The sequence below is a fragment of the Ursus maritimus genome, unplaced genomic scaffold (genome assembly GCF_017311325.1).
Source record: "Ursus maritimus isolate PB19 unplaced genomic scaffold, ASM1731132v1 scaffold_19, whole genome shotgun sequence".
Classification (NCBI taxonomy): domain Eukaryota; kingdom Metazoa; phylum Chordata; class Mammalia; order Carnivora; family Ursidae; genus Ursus; species Ursus maritimus.
This window is the reverse complement of record NW_024424341.1, coordinates 2,311,399-2,318,332: the sequence shown is the minus strand read 5'-3', so window position 1 is coordinate 2,318,332 and position 6,934 is coordinate 2,311,399. Positions and strand designations below refer to the sequence as shown.

Genomic DNA, 6,934 nt, shown 5'->3' with positions numbered 1-6,934 from the left:
CAAGCCTCGGGGTCGTGGAAGCACGTGCTGATTTGCTGGCACTGCCAGACCACGACAGCCTGGACACTGAGCAAACTCACAAGGAGAGCTGCCCAGGGGAGCCGGAGCCACCCAAGTCACCTTTGCACCAGCAAGACATCAACACTTGTCCTCAGCCACCAACAAACAGTTCAGGGGTGTTTCCAACTGCAGAAGAGCCTGGGCCATTCTGACCAGTAAAGAGTTTGTCCAACTTGCCCACCAAGAGTCCTGCATAAGCGCCTCGGGCCACACTAGCTCCTGCCCCTCCGGGTCCACGGAAGTGCCGGTCCAGTTTGTTTTGGGATTCCATCAGTCTTGTAAAGGGAGGCTCCCCCCTGCCATTGGGGGTGGAGACAAGGCCCCGCAGTGTGCGGCAGCACCCCTGTGCTGTGGACTACCTGTCAGGACCCAAACGAGGGGAGCCTCCAGTCTCTTACTCTCTGAGACCACTGCCACAGCTGTCCTGACTGAGGAAGAGGCACTGGGGATGGAGCCCCAATTGTAGGCTCATTTACTACACAGAATGGCCCCTTAGGAAGCCTAACAGCCTTCAGTTAGCATGATTTCTGCCAGAAAATTACTTCTCAAAAGCCAGAGGTAGAAATGACCAGAGGAGACCATGGCGGGGCAGGAAATGAAATATGAGGTGCAGGTATTGACTGTGTGGACCCACAAACACCACAGAGCATCCAGTTTCAGCAAGGGATAGTCCGTCCAGAAAAAACGCACACACCATGTTGCACATGAGGGGTTCCAGCCACCCCACGTAGCACCCTTGGATTCACGTTGCGACAAGTTCTTCCTCAGGATCACTCTCAGCAATAAACCCTCTCAGAGGCCCGGAGCGGCTCCATCCAGCCTTCATGACAGCAGAGCTCATTTCTCTAAACCACCGTGTTCGTCAGTGATTAAACAAGTATTAAGCACTTACCGTGTGCCCGACACGGCTCTAAGCACTAGGAGCACATCGGTGAACGGAGACCCAGCCCTCAAAGAAGTCCCGCCTGGAGGAGAGGGAGACAGAGGCACGTGCGCAGCAGCCAGGAAGGGTGCATCAGCACTGCCAGCACGGTCAGAGTGGGGCTCCCCATTTCACGTGCCTGGGTCCCTGAGCCAGAATGACCAGGAGGGCATCTTGGAGGAAGGGACGTTGGAGCTAAAACCTCACGAGAAGGACACAAAAGCTGAGGTGGAGAGGAAGAAGATGAGCTGGGGGTGCTGGAGCCATCTGTCTCTGAGGCTTCCCATCTGCTGCGGCCTCTCTTGGCCAGGTCTGGGTTAAGACAGGCACAGTGAAAGATGAGGGGTGGTCATTAAGAGTTCGGCCACCAGATGGATTAGAGAAAAATTCCAAGTATCACCACACTAGCAGAAAGCCTCCCACCTTTTGCCCCAATATCCCCAGTCTGGACCCAGAGTGTCCTGAAACCTGGACACAGGTACCAAGCTCAGGAAGGTGGGGGGAGCACAAGCAGTCCATGCTCAGAGCAGGGGTGGGAGCACCAGCACTCCAGACTCAGGGAAGGTGGGGGGGGAGCACCAGCAGTCCATGCTCAGAGTGGGGGGGAGCACCAGCACTCCAGGCTCAGAGTGGGGGGGAGCACCAGCACTCCAGACTCAGGGAAGGTGGGGGGGGAGCACCAGCAGTCCAGGCTCAGAGCGGGGGGGAGCATCAGAACTCCAGGCTCAGAGTGGGGGGGAGCACCAGCACTCCAGACTCAGGGAAGGTGGTGGGGGAGCACCAGCAGTCCATGTTCAGAGTGGGGGGGAGCATCAGAACTCCAGGCTCAGAGTGGGGGGGAGCACCAGCACTCCAGACTCAGGGAAGGTGGGGGGGAGCACCAGCAGTCCATGCTCAGAGTGGGGGGGAGCATCAGAACTCCAGGCTCAGAGTGGGGGGGAGCACCAGCACTCCAGACTCAGGGAAGGTGGGGGGGAGCACCAGCAGTCCATGCTCAGAGTGGGGGGGAGCACCAGCACTCCAGACTCAGGGAAGGTGGGGGGAGCACCAGCAGTCCATGCTCAGAGCAGGGGTAGGGGGAGCACCAGGACTCCAGACTCAGGGAAGGTTGGGGGAAGCACCAGCAGTCCATGCTCGGGGGCACCAGCACTCCAGATTCAGGGAAGGTGGGGGGGAGCACCAGCAGTCCAGGCTCAGAGGGGGGAGCACCAAACTCAGGGTAGGGGTAACACCAGCAGTCCAGGCTCAGAGGGGGGAGCACCAAACTCAGGGTAGGGGGAGCACCAGCACTCCAGGAGGGGAGGAAGACAGTGGGAGGATCCTGTTGTTCTGTTCTCTTCTGTTCTCTTTCAAGTTCTCAGACACCCCCATGGCTTAGGAATGACAGCAGCCACCGCAGTAACCCATGGGACCCTAAAACTTCACAGGGAGCAGAAACTTCCTCACTGATCACAGAAGCTGTGGTCCCAAGCAATGGGGTGAATCCCAGGCACTTTTCATCTGTCCGTCCTCCTGCCTCCTGGCCCGGCCCCAGGCACAGGTAAGACCACCATGTTGCACAGCAGAGTAACTAAAGTCCCAGCTCTCTGAATGGAGCATCCACAGGGAGCCTAGGGAACTGGAAAATACTAAGGGGGGTTATGCAGTGGGGGGAGGTTGGGAAAGGGACACTGAGTTCACCCCTAAAAGCTGCTCACAAGCTCCTGGGCCCGTCCCTAAGCTGCATCCAGGTACACTATCTGACCCTATACAGCATGCCTAACACTTCAAGAAATGAACCCAGTATGATTGTTGCCCTGGTCCCAGACTGGTCACTGAGCAATGCACACGGAGGGCAGCTCTGACTAGCATGGCAGAGGCTCTGGAAACTGAACTGCTACTAGGACCACAGATGGAGGATGGTGAGAACTTGCTGCCTAAACCCAATGAGGTCGATCACCTGATAAAACAAAATTAGCAATTCAAACAAGACCTAATGTTTCCCAATATAATATTCAGAATGTCCAGGATATGGATGAAAATTACTCAGCATACAAAGAAACAGGAAAATCTCAACTTATAGCAGCAAAGGCAAGGGTCAGGCCCCCACACCAAGATGACACAGATGTCAGAATGATCAGAAAATACTTTGGAGCAACTATTATAAAAAGGCCCCACAAAGCAAGGGCAAACACTCTTCCAGAGAATGGAAAGATAGGAAGTCTCAGAAAAGAAAGAGAACATATAAAGAGCCCAACTGACATTTTAGAACTCAAAGGCACAATAACCAAAGTGTTAAGGCTCACTGGATGGGATCAGTAATAAAACTGAGATAGCAGAGGAATGAGTCATTGAGCCTGAGAATAGATGAATAGAAATCATCCAATCTGAATAACAAAAAGAAAAGGAAACCAAAATTTTAAAACAGAAAAAAAAAGCGACATGAACAAGAACTCAGGGACCTGTGCCAGAAGGTCTCATGCACGTGTCCCAGGAGTCCCAGGAGGAGAGGAGAAAGAACACAGCACAGAAAAATATCTGAGGAACAGCTCTGAAAACTTCTCACATTTGTCAAAAAGCAAAACCTACAGATTGAAGAAGCTCAGTGAATCCCAAAATGGATAAACTCAAAGAAACCCATGGCCAGATATAATATAATCAAATGCTCAAAGCAAAAGGCAAAGTACAGATCTCGAATGCAGCCAGGGAGAAAGAACGTGTTACTTCCAGGAAAACAAGGAAGCAAAGCCTGACCGAACTGAAAGGAGAGCAAACGAATCCACAGTGATAGCTGAAGAGGTCAACAGTCCTCTTCCTGCAGGGAGACGCACAGAGCAGAAATCGGCAAGGGTGTAAAGTGCAGCGACAGCGCCCAGCAGCGGGTCCGCTTTATACACCACCAGCAGCAGACGCGCCTTCCTCCCCAGTGCACGTAGAACACCAAGATAGACGGCCATTTCCTGGCTCGTAAAACAAACCTTAACGAATGTAAAAGAACTGAAATCATGCACAGTGTGTTCTCTGATAATAATAAAATTCAACTGGAAATCAACTATAGGACGAAACAGGAATATGCCCCAAACATGGAAACTAGCACACATCTAAATATCCCACGGGTCAAAGAGCAACTCCCAAGAGAAATTAGAGAACAGTTTCAATTGGATGAGAACGACAGTATGATGAGATGACACTGTGGAATCCTGCTAAAGCGATGCTGGGGGAGGCATGTGTCTCCTCCAATGCCTGTGTTACTAAAGAGCGGGCTTAAGCCAAGGGTCTAAGCCCCCGTGTTAGAAACTAGAAAAATAACAAAATAGATTCAAAGAAAGCAGAGGAAAATAAATAATAAAGAACAGACATCCATGAAATTGGAGAGAAAAATAACAGGGAAAATCAATAAGATGAAAAGCTGGCTCTTCAAAATAATAAAATAATAAAATCCTGGGATCGAGTCCCATGTTGGGCTCCCTGCTCAATGGGGAACCTGCTTCTCCCTCTCCCTCTGCTGCTCCCCCTGCTCGTGATCTCTGTCAAATAAATAAATAAAATCTAAAAACACACACACACACACAAAAAAAAACACGGCAGACCAAGGTCCTTCATCAGAGACATAAAAGTCCTTAACAAAATACTAGAAAATTGAATCTATCAATGTACAGAAGAACCAATATGCTACAACCTAGCGTTTACCCCAGGGATGCAAAATTCAACATAACCTACTATATTTATAGTCTGGAGAAGAAAAACCCCATAATCACATGAATCAACACAGACATATCTTTTCACAAAATTCAACATCCATTCATGATTTAAAAAAAAAAAAAACTCTCTGCAAACTAGAAATACAAGAGAACTTCTTCAATCTGGTAAAGGGGATCTAAAGACTGGACACTTTCCTCCTATGATGGAAAATAATGCAAAAATGTCTACTCGGAACACTCATATTAAACATCATCCTAGAAATGTCAGTCAGCACGATCAAACGAGACAGAGCAGTAAAAGGCACACACACCGTAAAGAAAGAAAGAAAATTTCCCTATTCACGTTCTGGCTAAAACGTAAGTCTGACCACACCGAGTGTTGTGAGGATGTGGAGAACTCCCCTACACTGCTGGTGTGGATGCAGAATGATGCAAGCTCTAGGAGGAACAGTTTGGCGGTTTCTTAAAAACATAAACATTAATCTACCATATGATCCAGCTAGGGATTTGCCTGAGAGCAAGGAAAATACGTATCGTGCAAAAACCTCAACAGCGACTTTATCTGTAACAGCCCCCAGCTGAAAACAACCCAAATATTCTCCAGCAGAGGAACGACCATTAGAATCCACACGCTGGAGTACTACTCAATGGCCCCTGTGTGCCGTGACATGCACCGGTCTTGAAATAACCATACCGAGTGATATAAGCCAGTCACTATAAAAGCAGCAAATGCATACTGATACATGACAGAAAGCAGGTCAGGAGCTGCCTGAGGATGAGATAAAGGGAGAGTGTCGGGGTCACAAAGGACACTAGGCAGCCACGTCAGGGGGAGCTGATGTCATTGTCTTTACTGTGATCGCAGTGATGGTTCCATAGATGGAAATGTCATGTGAAAACATCAGATTGTATGCTTTAAATGTATGCAATTCATTATATATCAATTATACTCAGATTTTTTAAGTTTTTATTTAAATTACAGTTTGTTAACATGCAGTGTGATATCAGCGTCAGGTGTGTGACATAGTGACTCAGCACCTGCATCCATCCCCCGCTGCTCCTCACGACGCGTGCGCTCCTTCACCCCCATCACCTGTCCCCCCCAGCCCCCACCTCCTCCCCTCCGGGGACCAGCAGCACGTTTGCCGTAGTTAAGAGTCTGTTTCTTGGTCTGTCTCTCTCTTTCCCTCTTTCCCCCCTTTGCTCATTTGTTTTGTTCCTTAAATTCCACACGTGAGTGAGATCATATGGTCTTTGTCACTCTCTGCCTGACTTACTTCACTTAGCATCGCGCGCTCTAGCTCCACCCACGTCGCCGCAAATGGTCAGAGATATTTTTTTAAACTCAACAGGAATGAAAACAACCTAATTAAAAATGAATAAAAAGACTTTAACAATACATCACTACAGAGGGTATGTGGGTGACACACACACACACATAATAAGATGTCTAGCATCGTTAGCCATTAGGAATATGCAAATCATGACCGGGACGAGGTACCACGAGACACTAAGTACTGACAATGCCAAGTGCTGGTGAAGATGTGAAGAAGCAGGAGCTCCTGCCCACTGCTGGTGCGAATGCAAGGTGGTGCAGCCACACCAGAAAACAGTTTGGCGGTGTCTTGACAGCTGAAACATTCACCTACCGTAGATGCCGCTGCCATCTCCCTGCTGGGATTTTACCCAAGAGAAATGAAGACGTATGTTCATGTGGAAACCTGCACACAGACGTTCACAGGCACTTTATTCATAATCAACACAAACTAGAAACAACCCAAATATTCCCCAGCTGCTGAACGGACCAAGAGCAGCACAGCCGAACAATGGAATACTCCTCGGAAAGGAAAAGCATACTCCACTGATAGACACAGTTCGTCAGCGCTCCGAGGCAAAGTCACAATGAGTGAAAGAAGTCACACTGATGTGACAGTCTGAAGGAGACAGCATGGTGGTGACGCGGAGCCCAGCAGGAGTCTACAGGGGCTAGCAACAAGGACAGACATGACTGCGCAGGGGATAGCGCGAGGGAGCGTTCTGGAGCCATGCGGCTCTTCCCGATCCAGACGATGATGATGCTGACACAGGCTACATGTGTGTAACACGCACAAAACCAAACGACAAAAAGGACGTCCATGTTCGTGTATGTTAATTTTTTATTAATTTATTAAAATGTATTATTTATTTAAATTATTAATTTTTTAAATAAGGTAGGAAAAAGCGATCAGTACAGAGCTCTGTAGCCCCCCACCCCAGACCCTGTGCTGATGAA

The 6,934-nt window shown here is 49.2% G+C and overlaps 1 long non-coding RNA gene across 1 annotated transcript in view; it reads right to left on the bottom strand.

Annotated features, from left to right (window-relative positions):
• The window catches only part of LOC103673836, a 137,594-nt gene that overhangs the window by 88,399 nt on the left and 42,261 nt on the right, over positions 1-6,934 (bottom strand). The gene's annotated exons all lie outside the window — the stretch shown is intronic.